Here is a 23,119-nt window from a genome sequence, read left to right on the forward strand (position 1 = left end):
AGAAATGCAACTAAATTATAACTTTCTATTATTTAATTTGTTTCTTTAATCAATATCTGAGAAGCATTTATTATAAAGCCCAGTGTCTGCTTTATCTGTAGGGCCTCCATTCCCTGGCTGCTGGTATGTCTGCCCGCCTTCTGACTCTCCAAAATCCCATCCTGTCTTTCTTTTTATTTATTTATTTATTTTTAATTTTTTTTTAACGTTTATTTATTTTTGAGACAGAGAGAGACAGAGCGTGAAGAGGGGAGGGGCAGAGAGAGAGGGAGACACAGAATCTGAAACAGGCTCCAAGGCACTGAGCTGTCAGCACAGAGCCCGCCGCGGGGCTTGAACTCACGGGACCGAGAGATCATGACCTGAGCCAAAGTCGGCCACTTAACCGACCAAGCCACCCAGGTGCCCCCCATCCTGTCTTTCTTAATCCACCTCCTTAACGTTGTTCCCAAGATGTTTACAATTTATTAAGTGAAGCTACGATATATTTAAGCAAGTAGATGTCTATTTATTTTACCCAACTATGTGAAATTTCTTTAAAGGATAGTCTCTCTCTTTGAAAAGGATCTGTAAGCTTTTAAGAATTTCAGAAACATAGTTCAATCACATGTTCAATAACAGCCTATGAGTTTGCCTGTCCATAAAGAATAGGAAGCTTTGGCAGCTGCCTCAGTGCTCTGTGCTCATTAGGAACTGCTCACACTACATGCAGCTGTCTCAAGTGCTCCCCCCTAATTATGAGTATTGATTGTACTCCCCATCTCTATTGAGAATTCCATTTCCATGGTTAGGGCTAACTGCCCTTCTTTCTTTGCTGATTTAAAGAACAGACAGATGTCTGCCCTTGGGATTGATATAACTGCCCAATGTATATTTCCCAAGGCTTTTGCCTGAATTCCCCATATATATATATAAACCATGTGACAGGGTTTGCCTTCATAGTATTACTATATGTAGTATCACTTATACATGAGGTTTGCTCACCAGCATTTTCTTCCATTCACACATGCATGGAGAAATCTGAGATTGGTTCAGGAGTTGTTTTTACTCTTCTTTCATTTTACTAGTATCTCAACACTTAGCAAAAAAATAAAATGATAATAATAATAATAATAATAATGCTTTCAGAATTTTTTCTCAAGAACTGTTTTTAGAAAAAAATTTTAATAATCTGTGAGCTCTGCTATTTTTTTTCAATAGTGGTTTCATCAATACATGTAGATAGAATATTATGGATGTGCCAGCAGTATTAGAGACTGAATTTCCATGTCTAGAAGATATTATTTTTTTAAGCTTATTTATTTTGAGAGAGAGAGAGCGAGTGCAGGAGGGGCAGAGAGAGAGATACAGAGATAGGAATCCCAAGTAGGCTTCACACTGCCAGTGCAGAACCCGATGTGGGGCTGGAACTCATAAACCATGAGATCATGACCTGAGCAGAAACCAAGAGTCAGACATTTAATGGACTGAGCCACCCAGGCACCCGTAGAAGATATTCTTTTTTTTTTTTTAATGTTTATTTATTTTTGACAGAGAGAGAGAGAGAGAGAGAGAGAGAGAGAGAGAGAACATGAGTGGGGGAGGGGCAGAGAGAGAGGGAGACCCAGATTCCAAAGCAGGCTCCAGGCTCTGAGCTGTCAGCACAGAGCCCCACGCGGGGCTCGAACCCACAAACTGTGAGATCATGACCTGAGCCAAAGTCAGACAGACGGCTCAACTGACTGAGCCACCCAAGTGCCCCACCCATAGAAGATATTCTAAGGCCTAGGCAGGACACCCTTGAAAGTAGATACTACCTATCCAGATGTGATTTAATAAACTGAGAAGTGTGCTCCTTCAAATAATCTAATATTGCCATAGCCATACAGAGATACCTTTTGTTAAAGTAAAATTCTATAAAGAGGATGCTTGCCTGTTTTTCCCACTCTGGGCAATAGACTCTTAATGTCAAGTAGTCTTCACCAAACATGGAAATAGGGTGAAAACAATCCCTTGAGGAATTTTTGTGATGTTCAGGAAAATAAAAGTATTACTCAAGACACATGGAGAAGCCTGTGGAATGAGAGATATAATTAGTTTAATATACCTTGGTATAGAAGCACAAGTGTTAATATATGTTAATGGTTACTTATGATATTGGCCTTCATCTGTGAGAAACTGATCCCTGATTCCCTCAGTACACACGCTCAGTGTGGGTGCTAGCATGATCTTACTTTATCCCAGCCACTAACCACAATCAATACAAGGATAAGCAACTGACCGAGGTGGGACAGAATCTGTCCCAAGGATTTTTGAAACTAAAATTGAGAATAAAAATTCTGTCCCTGTCTGGTGGTATAAGCTCTAGGAGGTGAGACTTGGTAAGTCTTGGGAGTCGTGATTCCTGCCCTGTGGAGCAGCTAGCTTACAGTGAGAGACAATGAGGCCAGCATATAAAGAGAAATAGAAATGAAAACAAGAGAGAGAGTTAGAAGAGAGATTGGAAGGGAGGGAGAGAGTGCATGTGCTTCTACAGGCACTTACTTGCCGGTTGTACTCCTAGTGAGATGCATCTACATTCCAGTTCTCCCCATAGTTGGGTGGCTAATCTTTCAATTATCATCTTTCCATAACTTTATCTTCTATTATACATATTTATTTTCTGCACAGCAGGTCTTACTGTCTAGCAGTCTATCAAATATGTTGTTCAGCAGTCTATACCCAGTGCCTAGAATGGTGTCTTGACATTATGGACCCCCAAACTGAAAGCAGGATTGACTGGTATGAGAAATTCCAACATCCTTTAAAAACTCTTAGAAGCTAGCTCAAATTGGTTCAAATTAGTCCTATTTTACTTGCATGCAAGGGTTTTGATTAATATATTTTTTAAAAATTAAGGATATATATCCATTTCTTCTAAGAAATTCCATTTATTAAGGTAACATTAGGGATTCTCAACCTGTGGGTCATTGGAATTAGAGATATTGGTCAGGATAGGCCAGACTATGCTATAAAAAGGAATCAACCCCATAATCCTAGTGGTTTAAAAATTAAATTAAATTTAAATTGTATTCCTCGTATATACTATGTGCCCAAAGAAAGCCATCAGGAAGATTCTGCTCATCATAACTATAGGAAAAGAATCTCAACACATGCTTCCAAAGTTCCTGGGGCAGTGGGAATGGCACATGGCAAATTATGCATTAGCTTCTCATGTTTCTTTACAGAAGGAACACATGGCAATTTTACTCACATTTTTGTTTCCAAAAGCAAGACATGTTGGCCATGCTAAATTTCAAAAGGAGTTGAGAAATAAAACCTACCTATCATGGACCTAAAAGAAATAGAGTAGTTTTGAACAGCAAAAATGAACACCACGGTGAGATTCTATGGCAGTACTTTCAGTAATTTGGAACTTGTATGTATAAGAAGAAATACTGTCTATAGCAGGTGTCAGCACACTATGGCCCATGGACAAAATCTAGCCTACTACCTGAATTTATAATAATGTTTTATGGAACATAACCACATCCATTCATTTATTTTCTATAGCTACTTCACACTGCAATGACAGTTAAATAGTTTAAACAGAGACCATATGGCTTGCCAAACTTAAAATATTTACTTTAAGTAAGTTGTCTGCCTCACATTGTATATTTTCTACTATTTTAAAATGATATTTTGATGAAGAAGTTGTAAATACAATTACTAATTCCTAGTAGTTTTGTCATTTAGTATATTTCCAATCAGTATCACGAAATTTTTATCATAAAAGAGTTCTTCGTTTCTTAAAAAGAAGTAGAAATCAGCAGTCTCTAGGTATTCTGGAATAACTAGATCTTAGGGTTGTGAGTTTGAGCCCCACATTGGATGTAGAGATTACTTAATAAAAAATTAACTGGAATAATTTTTGTTCTGTTCTGATATGGATTCTGTTTCTCCTAGAATCTTAGGATTACCTTTAAGTGACTCAAAAAGTGATAAAAAGTGATAGAAAGTACCCTTGCCTCAAATGCCCCTCCTAATACCAGCAGCTCTGCAGAGAGGGTCTCCTCTAAAATGTAACAATTAATACTGAGAATTAACATTTCCTGAACACATCACTTATAAGTCATTTTACTATTGAATAATTTTACTATTTACTATTTACTATTGAGTCATTTTACTATTTCTTTTAACCTCTTCAAGAAACTCTGCCTCTACCACCACAGAAATGGACAGGTGCATGACCCTAGGAACACCAGTGAGAGTCCCTTCTCATAGATTAACGTGATCACTGGGAGAGAGTCTCTCTGCCTCTGAAACAGTAAAATTTAGGGACCAGGTAAGCCTGGACCTATAGTGGGGAATTGCCTTAGTCACTTTGAGCTGTTATGACAGAATATACCATAGACTGAGTGGCTCAAACAGCAGACATTTGTTTCCCCTACTTCTGGGGGATGGAAAGACCACGATCAAGATGCCAGTCAAAGCAGTTGCTGGTGAGAGCTCTCTTGCAGAGGACTGCCTTCTTCCTGGATTTTCTCTCATGGTGAAGAGAGAGAAAGCAAGGTCTCTGGTCTTCTCTTATAAGGACACTAATCTCATCGTGAGAATCTCACCTTCATAACTTCATGTAAACCTAATTACATCCCCAAGGCCCTACTTGCTAGCATCATCACATTGGGGGTTAGGGTTTCAGTATACAAATTTTGGGGGAAACACAAACATTCTATCTGTAGCTGCAATTTCTTCTATTAGAGCCTGAGAGAGAAAGAACTCAACACAAAGGAAACAGAAATGAAGAGACAGAGGCCGTCCTGAATACCTGATTTCAGCTCTGGATCCTGAATATCTGAACTGGGATATCATATATTATAAAATAAGAAATTGATTCATTTGCTCCCAGCCTTTCCACGTCTTTTGAAAATAAAATATTTCTGGGAAAAGTAAAATGTTAAACCTTGAAAAGAAAGGAACTTCTTATAACTTTACCCTGGTTGAAGATTTAAAACACTGAGGAGGAACAGAGGACCTACCTCACTGCAATCCATCAATGAAATTCTTAACTATTATTTTTTTGTTTTTTTTCTTTTAATCATTAAATGCATTAATAATAGTCTGACATGCCTTAATAAGGTTAAATTTAAGAAAAAAAAAGAAAAACTTTTAATTGCTTAACTTGAAAGGTAATTAGTTAAAATCATTCAAACTTGGTATAATGCTGACAAGAGAGATGTTTGGAGATATGGAACCAATTTTGCAAGGTTTATGGAGAAGGTTACAGTGTTTAGAATCAGACAGATCTTCACTCACTTTCTGGTCAAACTTGGATAAGTTTAATTTCTCTAGACCTAAATTTCTTACTAACTCATGGGAATTCTATATATAAATGTGTGTGTATTAATTCATATATGCTACAACTCAGTTTTCTATTTAATGTAGGTGATAAAATGTAAGTACCGGGTTATTATGAAATTTAAATAAAATCTTATGTGAGGCACCAGCACAGTGGCTTGCATATGGTAGGAACTCAATGAATTTTCTTTTTCTTCATCACCATCCATCTCAAAGGGCATCAGAAATGTCCTCAACTCTGAAAAGTACTTAGTATTAATCAGAATTCATATATAGTGGCCCTAGCACCTGTCAGAGATCCCTCATGGTAACCTACCCTTCATGATGTTTAACAGTTAGTAAAGCCAGTTTGCAAATACTACCTTATGGAGTAGATTCTATTATTGTTCACATTTTACAGACTAAGGAAATTAGTTCTGAGAACTGCTCTCTAATTATGTGATCTGATGCTCATGTTAACTTTGAGGAATTGTCTTCCTTTTCAGGGGTGTACCTTTTAAGGTCCTTGGTAAATAATTTCTTCAGGCATGACATTGCTGATGTTTGTTTGTTTGTTTGTTTTCCTAGAGAGACAGGGAGAGAGGGAACAAGTGGGGGTGTGGGTAGAGAGAGGGACAGACAGAATCCCAAGCAGGACCCCGCTGTCAGTGCAGAGCCTGATGCAGAGCTTGAACTCATGAACCAAACAATGAGATCATGACCTGAGCAGAGATCAAAAGTTGGACACTTAACCAACTGAGTCACCCAGGTGCCCCAACATTGTTGATGTCTTTAAAGAATGGCAACTTGCCTAATTGATTTATAAACAAAATTCTTTTTTTTTTTTGACATTCAGCAATGTTTCTAGCATAATCCCTCTCTCCAGGCCTGGAAATTTCTTCTGCTTTTACTTGGTTTGCATTTTTAAAACAATGCATGTGTTTGCAATACACTGAGACCTCTGGCTCAGATAAAAATTTTTCCTTATGCATATGGAAGCAATTAAATAAAAAACACACACATCAAAAACCCTCTCTACGTGAGAAACTTGAGATTCACACATTTTTCATAAATTCTAAACCATGCTTTTGGTCATTTGTTTTTCACTATTTTTCCATGAGCTATTTCATCCAGTCCATTAATCATGATTTTTAAAAATCTTCTCTGAATTTTCAATGAGTTTGACTTTATCTTTTGATCGTGAGGTGTCCAAGATCCAGTTTATATTTCAAGAATAGTGCCAGTTATCCAATAAAAATGCAATACTTATCACTTAAACCATTGTTTTAATCCATGCCATCCTATAAATATAAAATAATTTTAACTACACACTTTTAAGGAGTTAAGTATTTTCTTATTGTATTTCTGGAAGAAACTGAATCATAGAGGTTAGTCCTAAGGTCTGGTAGAGGTTTGAGAGTTTCTTATATTCTAAAACAAAACTTGAAAAATATTTAGATTTACCTCACAATGGTGACCCCAATATTCTTTCTTTGATTTTTCTTTTCTATAAGTGTTTATTTTGAGGGGGTGGGGCACAGAAAGAGGGAGAGTGAGAATCGCAAGCAGGCTCCATGCTGTCAGCACAGAGCCGCATGCAGGGCTCCATCTCACAAACCATGACATCATAACCTGAGCTGAAATCAGGAGTTGGCCGCTTAACCAACTGAACCTGGCAAGCACCTGGACCCCAATAACAAATTTCCGTGTGTATTAACACATCCCAAATTTGTTCTCTGTCAACACCTTATATCTGAAATATCTAAGGATTCTTCTCTTGTTGATTTATTCATCTTCCTTATAGCCCCAAGAAACCCAAAGCCTTCCAGGATCGCTTAATCTCTTATACTACTAGCTTATCCTAATCTACTAGCCAACTGTCTGACCTCCCTTTGACTTAGGGCAATCGCTATTCACTTAACCAAAAAGTATTCATTGCAGTTCAGATCTCCCTCCCTCCCTGCCTCTCTCTCTCTCTCTCTCTCTCTCTCTCTCTCTCTCTCTCTATATATATATATATATATATATATATATGTATATTTATATACACACATACATACACACTATATATTTTATTCTAATTACAGAAATACATATCTAGAATATAAGTATATAAATATACATATTTAGACTATAAATATAAAAATGTATATATAATATAAATATAAATGTATATATATTCAGAATAAAATTTCAATTTCAATTGCAGTGGTTACTATTTGGTTAGGTGATGATGGCTGTCCTAAGTGCAAAGAAGATTAAATAGTAGGCTGGCAAGGCAGTGAATGTTGGTGAGGAGAAGGTGAGAAGAATGGGCTAAAAGCTTCTAATTGTGTATGTATGTGTGTATGCACACACACACATATATTTGAAAACATATGCCCCAAAATCATATTGGGAATGATTACCAATTTTTAATTCTTATATTTCATTATATTTTCAAATATTAATCGTGAAAATATTTATTTTCATAATAATACAAAATATAAATTCTATTTCTAAAATAATGTGAACAGCCCTGATATCATGTGTTACATGAAATGACTATCATTATCAAGAACAGCAATATTTCAATTACATAGTGAATAAAAAATAGCCCAAAATGTATCCAAGTACAGACTAAATTTGTTATACGTGCAATCATCAATTGAAAAACAAATTTATATTTATCATCTACTATATGCTGGTCATGGAGTGTGTGCTTAGGATTCAGAGATACCCATATTTTCTAGGGACTCAGTCTATGGCAGAAGTCAGGCAAACATATTAAAATATACTATGAGTCCATTATTATGAGTACATTAGGAGATACATTATAAGTGCTCTAGCCATTAAAGAGATTTGTAAGCCCAAGCATGGATCTTAACTTTGAATGTCTCATGGATGTATACTAAACAAACAGGTTGAATAGTGTTTAAAAGGCCAATATAACATTTTTCAGTGGACTTAAAAATTCATTATTACCTCTCTCATACAATATTTTTCTTGTTGTCCTATACCATCAAGCAACCTCCAAAACCCGTCTATTTAATAATCTCATGTAGAATATGTCCCAGGGATTTGCTCTTTTTGACTAGAAGACTGTGTTATTGACTGTGAAGAACACATAAATGTATAAGAAAAAACTTACAATCTCAGAATTTGCAGCTGAGGATAAAAGGAAAATATATCTGCCTGGCTAGGGAAAAGAAAAAAATTAGAGAATCTAAACTAATGTAAAATTATGCAGAGCAAACTGCAATTTTGCCACAACATTATAAAATTTGATTTAATCCTGCTGCTGAGCTTAAATTCATGTTTTCATTTCCCTATGGAAATACAGTAATTTTAATTTTTGATGTTCATTTTGAGTACTGAGTAGAAAATACACATATGATGTCAGTCTTCAAAAGTAATTTGATCGATGATTCCAATTGCTAAGTATTCTATCATTTAAAAACTTTCAGATATCTTCTCTCACTGCTCATGACCTTTCAAACATAATTTATTGATTTACTAGTTAATATTCTTTTTATGCTGACATGTATAGCCTCTTAAAGCTCTGATACAAATCCCTTAATATTTTGAGGTGCTATTGCCTTGCTTAAAAAAACCAGCATAGACTGTTTATCAGTGATCTATCACATTGTTAAAAAGTCATTAATGTTATAATTCTTCCTTATTGAGATTTAAATACTTGAGTAAATAAATGACTATGTTCTGTATTTTCTTTATTCTCCTTAGCAGTCTTCTCTTAATCCCTTGGCAAGAGATAAACTATAACATGGAAACAGTTTTTTCCCTAACACACTGATAGAAGGCTACTCTGTCATCAACAACATACTAGTATGTGGTTTTAGGCAGGAAAGTTAATTTATCTAACCCTCAGTTTCTTCATCCATAAAATGGCAAGAGTAATGGATATTTTACAGATTACTGTATTCGCATGAGTGATACATACAAAGTGCTTTACATACTCTCTGGCAAATAGTTATAACCACCCACTAAATGTCAGCTAATTTCTAATTTATTATTACTATTATGACTGTTATTTTTGGTTGATTTCTCTGAGTACTTTGTTGGTAGTTTAAAGTAAAACATGTCATGCCAGGCTCAAATACCTAGAGTTTGACACAAAGCAGAAAGAATAAATGATTTATAAAATATAGTAATGAAGAAGTAGAATGAACACGGAATTATACATCACACTCCCTTTGTTTCTGCCGGATAAGTAGCAATCATGTGCCCTCTGCTAGGGTAGAATTACTGCCAACTAAATTGTAGTTGACCGAGAATTGCAGCTGCATTCATCCACATCAGAGGGAAGATGCCAAGTATCAATGAAAGAAACAGACCTACAGTGGCTAACAATCCCAGGGCTTCTCTTTCTGACTTTTCTGTAAATCCCATTCCTGCCTCTAGCTCCTTTTAACTTGTCACTGTTCTTTATGTGATATCTATATATGTATATGTAAATTTATATATAGCTTATTATATGTTATACAATATCTAATAAATTCTTTATTTGACATCAGTCTTCCAAATTAAAATGTTCCTACTTTCGAAATGGTACCAGTGTGAAGAGAGAAAAGCATTTGCCTGAACTAGTATAGAAATAGAATGGTAAATAATACGGCAGCCTCCCCTAAGTAATTTTAACTCTTAGGTCACTACCATAAGCATTCATTTTATAAATCTACCTAAGGGAGATGTCACCAATAGCAGTATAAAAGTATGCACTGCATTGTCTTATACACAATGGTCGTTTTATCTTAAAGACTCTTTAAAGGTTTTTCATTGTAGGAAAGTTTTTCTTTTGTTTTGTTTTCTTAAGTGGGCACCTTTCATAATGCCTGGCTTGTAAAAAGGCCTCAATAAAAACATGTTAATTAAGTGACTTCACTAATTTCTAAGTAGGCAATTTCTTCCACTTACCTGTAGAATTGATTTCAAATGTTTTATTTTCCATGGATCTTAGACTTATCAGTATAAGGGAAGGGTATATTTCTTAATAAAAGTAAAGCACAGATAACTAAATTAGTCCTGGAGGCAGGTGAGTAAATGGCCCCAACCATGCCCCTCTGCATCATCATCTCTCTTTTTGGTTTCCATGATTTCAGCATCATTACCATCACCTGTTTGACCTCAATGGCATCACCATACTCTTTTCTATGCTGAGCCTACGCTGTGAAAAAATAAATACCTTTTAGTTTACTTCATTTAGCACAATTGAGACTGGTTGTAAATTATTATTTTTTAATTCAGTAGAATACTAAGGAATAACCAAAGAAAAATAAATCTAAAACATGTTAGTAATGGACACAGTTGTGCTTGCACACCGTGGAATTTGTTTAAAAGTTAACATTATTTCTTGTATTTGAGATACCTTTTCACTCTCTAGTCTATTTCTTTCAGGAACAAGGGCATTTTGACACTCTCTGTTCCTAAAGCATCCATCTAGAAACCACATCTTTTTATAACAAAAACTAAGAAATCCATACTTTTATCTAAATAAAAAATACCAACCAGTTCCAGAATGCAATCCCAGAGGCACTCCTTTCCCCATGTGATTATCTCATGGATTGGAATTTTGAGTAAAGTATTTCCATGTGTCTTCACTGCAAGAGGGCAATCATATGTTCACACAGTAAGTATAGAATTTGTAAAAATAAATAAATTTACAATAATGGAAGGATCATCTCTTCCCCAAAAATCTTTTAATACACCATTGTGAAATCAATGACCACCCCTCAGTGATGACTTTCCTCCTTGCCTCAGTCACCTTCCGGGTCTCTGTCATCCATTCTTTCCCTCCCCCCATTATTAATCCTGCCATTTTCTTTAAAAAGAAATCTATGAGCCCTTCAGTTTATATACACCTCATTTTGGTCACCAGCATCCATAGTCACACTCTAGACCATTATTTTAAAAATGTATGTTATGACCTTTGGTGAGTCACAAAATCAATTAACCATATCATAATCAATATTTTAAAAACTGGAATTGAATATAATCCAGTAATCTCACTACTAGGTAGTTTTCAAATATGAAAACAGTAATTTAAAGGGAAACAGGAAGCCATCTGTTTATAGCAGCATTATTTACAATAACCAACTTGTGGAAACAGCTCAAGTGCCCACTGACAGATGAATGGATAAAGATGTGAGATGTATACGTGATGTATGATACACACATACACATACATCATTACTCAGCCATTAAAAAGAATGAAATCTTGCCATTTGCAAGGACATGGATGGAGCAAGAGAGTATAATGCTAAACAAAATAAGTCAGAGAAAGACAAATACTGTATGATTTCACTCATATGTGGAATTTAAGAAACAAAACCAATGTGGGGTGCCTGGGTGGATGAGTCAGTTAAATGTCTGACTTTGGCTCAGGTCATGATCTCACAGTTTGTGAGTTCCAGCCCTGTGTTGGGCTCTGTGCTGACAGCTCAGAGCCTAGAGCCTGCTTCGGATTCTGTCTCCCTCTCTCTCTGCCCCTCCCCCATTCATGATCTCTCTGTCTCTGTCTCTCTCAAAAATAAACATAAATTTTTTTCTTAGAAAGAAACAAAACAGATGAACATAGGGGAAGGGAAGGAAAAATAAAGTAAGATAGAAACAGAGAGGGAGGCAAACCGTAAGAAACTCTTAGCTATAGAGAACAAACTGAGGGTTACAGGAGGGGAGGTTTGTAGGGGGGATGGGCTAAATGGGTGATGGGCATTAAGGAGGGCACTTGTTGGGATGAGCACTGGGTGTTACATGTAAGTGATGAATCACTAAATTCTACTTCTGAAACCAATACACTATATGTTAACTAACTTAAATCAAATGTTGGAAGAAAAAAAATACTTCAATAAAAGGAATTTCTCTTATGCCCTCACACTACCCCTCAATTTTCTTCTCAACCCCTAAATGTCAAAATGTCTCATATATAAGTACATAGGCCTCTTATTAATAATTCTGGTAATTTAATCCAGCCTTATTTATGCCTTTAGATAACATCATCTATCTGATGATGCCTAGAATTTTACCTCCAGCACTTTCTCATTGATTTAATACCCTACCTGACATTCCAATTGGAAATGTATTAAGCATTTGAAGCTTAGCATGTAGGTAACGTCAATTTTGTTGTCTCATTCAAAATCTTTTTCTCTCCCCAGTGTTCCTTTTCTCAGTAAATTTCCTAGGTTTTACTGATTACCCAGAGAAAATTTTCTCTGTCATTGTCTCAGATGTGCGGAGTAGCAACAGAATAGCCTGATGATTCATATTCTGAGCTGAAGTAGAACAAGGCAATGACTTCTTATTTCAGTTCTCATACTGGAAACAAGTGTCCTTTTTGTGATCTATTTAGTGCCATGTTTTCTGCTTCTTGTGTTTTATGCTGATGATTTCATTTTTTAAAATAGCCTAAGCCAGGGTACCTGGGTGGCTCAGTCGGTTGAGCGGCCGACTTCTGCTCAGGTCACGATCTCGCGGTCCGTGAGTTCGAGCCCTGCGTTGGGCTCTGTGCTGACCGCTCAGAGCCTGGAGCCTGTTTCAGATTTGTGTCTCCCTCTCTCTGACCCTCCCCCGTTCATGCTCTGTCTCTCTGTGTCTCAAAAATAAATAAACGTTAAAAAAAAATTTAAAATAGCCTAAGCCTAGTGCTGCATTTCTGTGCAGCGTCCCGAAGTACAAGAAGGCTGTGATGTGCCCTATGAAGATATGTGTTAGATAAACTTTGTTCATGAATGAGTTATACTGGTGTTGGCTCTGAGTTCAAGGTTAATGAACCAAAAATATATATTAAATAAGGTGTTTTTAAAAAGCACACATAAAACAAGGTCATATATTGATCAGTTTCCTAAAAAATATGACCAGAGGTACACAGGAACCTACCCCTGTACTTCCCTTAGGAGAAATGATTTTTTTCTCCAATTCAATGTTTCAGAGGACTTTATGGAATATAACTACTCTGAGTAATGAGAACCTTGACAGAGTTATAAAAATTAAATCTTTTTTTAAAGCAATAAGTGAAAGTCAAAAGACAGATTAAACCAATGAACCTCACTTGTGTCTATTTAGTAATATACTATACCCAGAAAAATATTCCATGTGACTTTTCAACTCACTTATTTTATTTTATATTCCTTAAGGACAAAGAGACAAAAATACCTTAAGCTGCTTTGGTAATTATGTCTTTGAAGTTTGTATTTGTACTTCGACTCTAAGGCTATTGTGTGTGCATGCACATGTGCTGTGGGAGTTATCAAGTATTGTACTGACATCATCAAAATCAAAATTTTAGAGTGGTTGAAAGGAGATAAAGTAAAGAAACCAATGACATTAAGCAAAAACTCTGTAGTCTAGAATTTGATATGAAAGTATCAGTAACAACTCATATTGTAGTTTTAACTTTTAAAAAATTACATATGCTTTTAACTCTATCCACTAAAAAGTCTTGGAAATAATGAACAATCCAGTGGCAATGGTATCTTCAGATTCTGGATTATGTTCTTCAAATATAATTTCCAATTAAAAAGAATTAGGACTATGTGGAGAAATGGCAAATTCCCACTCTGCAACAGGAAGTGTACCTGATACGCCTGCATTCACTTTGTCATGCCAGAATTGGAAGCAATCCAAGTTTTGGGTGAAAATAACTCAAGAGCCAAATTAGAGAAACTCTCACTGGTAAAAGACAGGACAATAGGAGCATCAAATGTGTTTTAAGCTCATAATGATTCAAGCAAATAAACATAAACCTCATTGACCACCTTTAGAAGACACTTAGAAGCCAGTAAAGGGAAAGATTTAAACATTTATCTGTATCTCTGTGTAACCAAAAGTTGCTGAGGGGCAAAAGCGTTCTAGCCAAAAATTAAGATAAAATTTGAATTTTCAGATTAATGGATCTGATAGATATAATTAATGACTATTACTGCTACAAAAAGGGAGAACAAGACATTGGTTATCACCTGATGGTGATAAATCAAACCATCTGTGAAACAGCCTAGCCAAAAGAAAAAAAAAGGAAAAACTCAATCTGTACCTATCAATCTACAGAATAATTGGAAAATGAACTATAATCAGAAAAAGAAAAGGGAAAGGGAGAGACAAAGAGAAAATTGTATCTTAGATCAAAAGAGACTTAACAGGTGTATCAATAAACTGCAATGTATATATTTTAGAGGATCCTTATTTAAATCAACATACTATACAAACAAATTGTAAGCTATTCAGAAAAATGTAAACATGAACCAGATTTTGATGATTTTATTGTTAATTTAGTGATAGTGTGTTAATTTAGTAACATTGTTAAATTTATGATATTGTGGTTAAAATATTTAACAAGTGCTCATATTTAAGAAATATGTATTAAGGTATTTCCAGAGAATGAGATACCTGGAGTTCGCATCAAAGTAATTCATAGGGAGTGAGTGTCCAACTTGGTTGAGTGAAGTTCAAGTAGTAGAAGGTGGATGATGAGTGAATCAGATTCACTCTAGTGTTTTTCAACATTTGCATGTGTTTCAAAGTTCAGAAAATAAACATAATTTTAGTTTCATTTTAAATGTCCTCTCTCTCAGAACATGTATATAATCTACTAGATAATTCTTATTCACTTTACTTTAAAAATCATCCAGAATCTCTACCAGCCTTTATCAGTGTAAGCAGACCAAACATTCATCACCTCTGACTGAGGCTACTTCCATGGCCTTCACCAGCTTCCTGCCCCTCGATAGTCTGTTCTTAAACCAAGAACTTATAAATGTAAGCTAGGTTGGGCAGGTTCTGCTCAAAATTCCCTAAGGGAATTTGATCTCATTTAGAATGAATTCTTTAATTTAGTCTTCAATGACCCTGGCGCCACCCTCTTCACTCTCTTCACTTTGACCGCATTCTGATTCTCAAATATCTGCAGCACACTGTGGTCTCTAGGCTTTGCACTTGCTCTTTTCCCTGGAACACTCTTCTCTTTGCACGATTTGCCTCCTCGTGTCATTCATTTCTCAGTTCAAATGTCACATCCTCAATGATGACTGCCTGACAACCCAATCTAAAATAAGACTACCTTGCCGTCTGCAACCACTTAATGTATTTACTCTTTGGTATCACATATTGTTGTTAAATATTTATTTGTGAGCAAGATCTCTTGGTTTTGTTTACCTCTGGACTCTGGCATCTAGATTATCATATAACACAAAAGGAATGTTCAGCAAACATTTGTTGAATAAGTGAATGAATGGATGTTTTTGAACTGATAAAAGCCTAGTGATAAGAACTTGCTTAAGTCCTTATTCTATGTCTGGAAGAGTATTTGTATTTTACACATATCATCTTATTTAATATGCATAGAAACTCTGTGAAGTAGGCACTACAATCATCTACCCTTTCTAAATAAAACTACTGTGGCCCATCGAATTTAAAAACACAAGCACATAGGAAAGAAAAGAAAAGGAAAGAAAAGGAGAGGTGAGGAGAAGAAGGAGAGAGGGAGGGAGGAAGGGAAGGGAAGGGAAGGGAAGGGAAGGGAAGGGAAGGAAGGAAGGAAGGAAGGAAGGAAGGAAGGAAGGAAGGAAGGAAGGAAGGAAGAGAAAGAAAAGAAAGAAAAATTGTAGCACACATTCAAAGCTAGGTCTTTGTAACTCCAAAGCCTTTGCTCTTTTTATTATATTATTCTACCACATAAAAGCACATCAGCCAGGTGCAGGCTTACCAAAATAAATATTTCAAGCTTCTTTTTTTATAAATACTAACACGGAGCTTTCTGATCAAATGGAACAAGAAGGTCTGGCTTTACCCCATTAGATATTTGTCTGTTTATTCACCACCATTGAAATACTATCTTTAAGGCTGGTCGCTTTGGGAGCTGTAAATCTCTGTTTGATATGTCCTTTCTGTAAACCAACAAAAGAAACTAGTATTTACCTGATCCAAAATAATGAAAGTACAGAAAAATCAATAATGGGAAAAGAATAGCTACCTTCAGATTATGTTTTTCAGCAGCAACACCAACAAAGAGGAAAAAAGCTATGGCTCACTAAGATGCCACTATTTTCTACTAATCTGATATTATTAGAATTCACCCTCTGTGGAAAATTGGCCTGCCTCTTCCAGCAGTAACTTGTTGTAAAGATAGAGCCAAGGCTCAAATATGCATATCTTGGATCTTGTAAGATCTATGGGAGAAAGACAGAGATTCAGAGTCCAGGGTTCCAGTCCTACATCGATCTTTTTTTGCACCCTCAAAGGAGAATGGTATTACAGAGTCTACTTAGTACAGAGTTTTATGGAAATAGAATTAAATAAAGGGCTAAGGTAATGTCCAAAGGACTTAAAAAAAAAAAAGCCTGAGAATGGAGCTGAGCATAGTGTTAGGAGGAATGCTTAATATTTAATTAGTAACTGTTACAAGTTTTGACATGTTTCACACCATTTTAGCCTCACAATGACTCTCACAAATAGTCCTGCTCAGCTCCACTCTCTATGTAAGAAACAGTTGGAAATGGGTAAGTTCATCACGCAAATAGGATTTTCATTCAGTCTCTAAAATCTCCACTCTCTTGTTCATCACAGATAATCTGTGTTTGCAAATGAACCTTTATATTATACAATCATAAGTGTTAAAGAGACACTGTTGCTTTTGTTTTCATTCTGGAGACCACATTTTGGCACAGCTTGTAAGCAGATGCTAAGACAGAATTAGTTGAGCTGCAAGTGATCAATGGGAAGAAATGTCTGGGAAGGATAAAGTGGGGTGGAGCAGGAGTAGGTGTGCTAAGTTTACAAAAAGCAATGCAGACCTGACACTTAGGAAAGGAGAAAGAACAGAAGGAGGGTTCATTGGGTAAGAAGAGCTTCCACCTGCAATGCAGCCCTGGGAAAGCCAGGCCAATGGAGCAAAGAATGCATGTCACAGCCGTCCTGCTTCAGGGAGAGATGGACTCCCACTAGGACACTTACCATACACAGTTGTTAAAGAGCAGCAAGAGAGTATGATGGGGCTTGGGGGGCAGTCACACAGGTGAGCACTGCTCCAGGTCCAAAGGTACAGTAGCTAGAGATTGTCATCCAGCTATGCTCCTTATAGCAGGCACTCCCTAAGGGAATCTGATAGGCATACCTCCAGGACCACCATAGATCTCCATAAACATATTAATATCTAAATTCTCAAAATAAAATTGGCACTTCATAAAGAGTTTTATCTTCAATTTATTCTTCTCCACACACTCTACATGATTTTGCTTATAGTTAGGAATTTAAATATGAGAAGCTAGGCCAGACCATAGAAGTAGGTCTGGGTTACAACTGTGGCAAGAATGACAAATCAGACTGGGTTTCGACTTGCTTTCGCTTCTATTATACTATTTGATCAGTACATAAAAACTTGAGATAATGTATACAAGACCAAGGAATCAAGGTGGACCGGATTCTTCATTTCACCATTCCCTAGATCTCAACAGAATGCTGATAGTGTTCAGTGGTCTTAGCCACTGAGTTGGTCAGAGCCTGCTGTCCGTGGGTCGTTAGGCTAGGATAGGAATCGTGTTAACACACATATAAGAAAACCCTCACTCTTCTAGACTCATGCTCCTGCCTTCCATTATTGCTTCATTAGGCTTACAGAATGCCTAATGGCCCACCAAAGATTGTGACACCCACATTTGTTTCTTCTAGGCCCGTTGTAAGTGCAGGTTCCTAAACTAGCTATCTATGGGATGTATTGCCATATCCAAGCTTTTCATATAAAACTAAACTCATCGTCTTCTCCAACAATTATTTTCATTCTGTGTTATCAGTCCTAGGGGCATGATCACCCATGCAGTCAGGAAAGATGTGTACACTAATTCTACTTTTTTCTAAAATGGGATAACTCTACCAGTATATCAGAAGAATGCTGAGAGTATAACACATCAGATGGCATTTATTTTTTTTTCTTTATATTCTTGATGTTTGCATGGAGAACCGTATGCTACTATTGATAGATATAGAGGTGAATATTTAATGTGTTAAAAATATTCAATAATACTGTATCTCAAATTAACCAACACTATCTTAGACTAGCATTTAGAGATCAGACATGCCTTGTTTGATGCTGTTACCTTTAAGGGAGGTACTTAACACATAAGTAGGTGATATGATGGAAGATCTCATTGCTTTTTATTGCTTAGTGATATTACCTTGTGTGCATATCTGTGTGTGTGTGTGTGTGTGTGTGTGTGTGTGTGTGTATACACAGACACACACCCCCACATCTTCTTTAACCATTCATCTGTTGATGGGCACTTAGGTTGCTTCCATACATTGGCTATTGTATGGAATTATTAATTGTATTTTGTTTTCTTTGGGTAAATACCCAGTAGTGGGATTACTGGATCATATGGTATTTCTAATTTTAATTTTTTGAGGAACCTCCATACTGTTTTCCACCATGGTTGCACCAGTTTACATTCCCACCAATAGCGCATGAAGGCTCCCCTTTCTCCACATCCTCACCAATACATGTTATTTCTTGTCTTTTTGATTCTAGCCATCCTGCCTGGTGTGAGGTGATATTTCATTGTTGTTTTGATTTTCATTTCCCTGATGATTAGTGATGATGAACATCTTCCCATGTGCTCATTGGCCATCTGTATGTCAGCTTTGGAAAAAAATGTCTATGTAGCTCCCCTGCCCATATTTAGTTGGATCATTAAGGTTTCTTTGGTGTTGAGTCATGCAATTCTTTATATATTTTGGATGTTAACCCCCTTTCTCATAAACTTTTATGTGTTCTATTTCTATTTTCAAAATATTTCTAATTTCCCTTGCGTTAGCTTCTTTGAGCCATGATTCATGGATTATTTAGTTTTGGATTGTTTAATTTCCTAAAAGATGGGCATTTTCCAGGTACTTTGTTTTTGATTTCTAGTTTTATTTCTTTGTGTTCAGAAAATATATTTTCAATAAATCCCCTTGTTTTACATTTACTGATGTATGTTTTATGGCCTACAATGTGGTCTATGTTGGTGAATGTATCATGAGTACTAGTAAATAATGTGCATTTTATTTAGTTGGATGGAATATTCTGTATATTTTTATTACATCATTCATGCTAAGTTTTCATTTCATGGATTATTGAAAAGGAGTATTGAAGTCTCCAAGTGTAATTATAGACTTATTTATTAATCTTTTCAACCTATTAGCTTTGTTTAATGTCTTTTATAATTCTATATATAAACATATTTGCATTTTTAATTATTATATATGCTTGATGAATAGGCTTTTATTATTTTCTAATCTTTCTTTGTCCCTAATAATTTTCTTTATTCTGAAGTTTGCTTTGTTTCATATTATAAAGACACTTGAGGGTTTTTTTTTAAATGTTATTGGAATGGTATTTTTTTTTACCATATTTTCATTTAGACCATTATGTTTCAAGTGTATTTCTTGTAGACAACACATAGAAGGATATTTTTAAAAATCAAACTAGGAGTCTCTGTTTTTTATTTGATATGTTTAAATCATTTACATTTAATGTGATTGTTAATAGGTGGGATTTATTTTTTTAATGTTTATTCATTTTTGAAAGAGGCAGAGCACAAGCAGGGGTGGCGCAGAGAGAGAGGGGTGCACAGAATCTGAAGCAGGCTTCAGGCTCTGAGCTGTCAGCACAGAGCCCAATGTGGGGCTCGAAGTCATGAACCACAGATCATGACCTGAGCCATAGTGGGATGTTCAACCAACTGAGCCACCCAGGCGCCCCTAATAGGTGGGATTTAGGTTTATAAGTTTATTAGTTTTCATTTTGTCCTTTCTGTTTTGTTTTTTGTTACTCTCTTTACTCTTCCTTTTTTAAAGTTACTTGAATTGTTTTTAGAATTCCATTTTAATATGTCCATTGTATTTTACAAAAAAAAGTTACTTCTCTAGAGATTACAACATACATACAAAGCTTTACCCAAACACCTTAGAATTATTGTTTAACCTTAAAATAAATCTTATTAAATATAGATCTTTACCCTCTTTCATTTCTTTAAAATTTTTTTTAACCTTTACTTATTTTTGAGAGACAGAGCGTGAGCAGGGGAGGGGCAGAGAGAGAGGGAGACAGAATCCAAGCAGGCTCTAGGCTCTCAGCTGTCAGCACACAGCCCAATGTGGGATTCTAACTCACAAACCATGAAATCATGACCTGAGCTGAAGTCAGATGCTTAACCGACTGAATCACCCAGGCACCCCATCCTCTTGCATTCTGATGTTGTCATATATATTATATCTGCTTACATTGAAATTCACATTAGAAAGTGTTATAATTTTAGCTTTCAGTAGCCATACACAATTTAATCAACTTAAGAGGCAAAAAAAAAATTCTATTTTATTTAACCATATATGAACATTTTCTTGTGCTCTTCATTTATAAGAGTTAAGTGTTTCTTTCTGTTATTATTTCACCTGAAAATATATTTATTTTCAGGATTCTTTTTTGAAATATCATTTTGCTAGGTGCAGGATTGAGGTAACATTTTTCTTTCTATCATTGCTATCAGTGTTTAAAATGTGTTGTTCAGCTAAATTTGGGCCTTCATTGTTTCTGGTGGAAAATTTGAAATAATTTGAACCTTTGTTTCCTTATAGGATATGTGCTGCTTTTTCCTAGATGTCTTCTATATGCATATAGAAATTTATATATTTTAATGTATGTCATATATTATTTACTTTGTGTGTATATATAACATGTGTATATGTGTGTGTTCTATTTTATCTTTGGTTTTCAGTAGTCTGATTTTGATGTGTTTGGGTGTGGACTTTGAATTTATCCTCTTGAGTTCACTGAGCTTACTGAGTTATTAAATTTATGTTTTTCACCAAATTTGGAGAGTTTTATGTTATTACTTCCTGGAATGTGTGTGTGTGTGTGTGTGTGTGTGTGTGTGTGTGTGTGTGTATACATACCAGTCTCTTTCTCTCTTTCTGGAATACCAATGAGACCAACATTAGACCTTTTGATATAACCTGGTAGGTACCTGACACTATATTAATTTCTTTCAGTTTTTTATTCTCTCTGTCATTCAGGTTGATAATTTCTGTTGATCTACCTTCAAGTTCACTGACTCTTGCCTCTGTCATCTCCATTCTGCTATTGAATCTCTTCAGAATTTGCTTATTACTATTATTATATTTTCAGTTATGGATTTTCCACTTGGTTCTTTTTACATCTTCTGTTGCTTTTCAGAGGGTAGTTCTGTCTTTCTATTTCAAGAATGCCTTCTCTCATTTCTCAGAGAATTGTTATAATACTCTGATATATAAAATATATATTATTATATGTAAATAATAATATATAATATAATTGCTTTAAAATATTTGTCCAGAAATTCTGATATTTTAGTTATGTCATTATTGGCATGTTTTCATTTTTCCTCCTTGAAAATTGCTTGATTTTCCTGTTTCTTTGTATTTCGAATGATTTTGTATTCTATCCTGTTCATTTCAAATGCTGTGTTGAGACTTTTTCATTGAAAACAAAAATATTAATATTTGATGGACTATATTAATTGTTTTCTTAAAGCAAGTAGTCACCACTGTTGGATTCCAATCACAATTCCTGACCTGGACTCTATAAGCAATTAATCAAATAGAATTTTAGGTTATAAAGTTCTTGTAGTTCTCTTTCGATTTTTACTGTTTATGCACCTTCTACATGTCATTCTGGAATATAGGCAATGCTCTTCACTGCAGCCCAAATCTCAAAGTCTTTTTTGGTTTTCTTCTTATTCATATCAAATGTGTACAGTTTTGTATTGGTCCCTGGACCTTATAGTGATGTAAAGAATCCTTTTCCCAAGATGCCTCTTCTCTATGGCCCTTTGTGGAGGGCCAGGGGAAAGGCGGAAGATTTTGCCCTGCTTGGGTAGTTTCCAGTGTGCCAGTGAGGAAGGGGTGATGCCCGATTTTTTGAAATCAAATATGTCGTTTCCACAAGGTAGGTTGAAAGGTTGACATATAATTCCTATGTACATAGCAATAGTGCAGTTGGGAACTAAGCTAAAATTTGTGGCAAAATCCTAAAGGAAACTTCCTAGATAGAGGCTTTGAAGGGGGTATTTCTTACTGAGGAAAGGAATGTCCTTGCCGGGAATGTGAGAATGGAGGCCTTGGGCCAGGAAAGAGGATCAGATGAACAATAAATTTTCAAGGAATATTTAATGTAGAATTCACCAACATATAGGAAAACATTGGATATATTGGAAACTATTTTCAAACAAGTGAAAGTGATATATACATTGTAGATTAGTGAAATATTTCGAAGCCTTTATTTCTTGGTAAATTAAGACAAACATGTGAAATACAGAAAAACCAACTTCCATTGTCTTTCAAGAAAGAGTATTATGCACATGAAATTTTGTGGGAAATCAGTCTGCATGGTGAGATGATAATTTCCTCTCTTAGATGTTTCAGGAAAGTAGTCCAGCAGAGACTAGAAAACCTTCTGACAGAAATTATGTGAATGCTCATAAGACATCAACACATGGTCAAATACCCCTTTTTACTTTAAGAGGCTAGAATGATTTAAACTATCAGAACAAAATCATTTACAAAAGATAAAATCCAGAACAAGACTAATAACTCAAAAAAGTGTAAAATGTTAGTTAAGGAAATCTTTAATAAACACAATTTTTCAAGATTTTCAAACATTAGTTTCATAATATCAGGTGAAAAATCTCCCCCACCTAATCATTTAAATAAAATACAGCTGGTATTCTCTCTTACAAACCAAACTAAGTTCCACTGGATTTAGGAATAATAAATAATAGGGCACCTTGCAGGCTAAATTTATTTTCAGAAAATAGCTTCATAATATGCT

The sequence above is a fragment of the Felis catus genome, chromosome D1 (assembly GCF_018350175.1).
Source record: "Felis catus isolate Fca126 chromosome D1, F.catus_Fca126_mat1.0, whole genome shotgun sequence".
In the NCBI taxonomy this organism is placed as follows: domain Eukaryota; kingdom Metazoa; phylum Chordata; class Mammalia; order Carnivora; family Felidae; genus Felis; species Felis catus.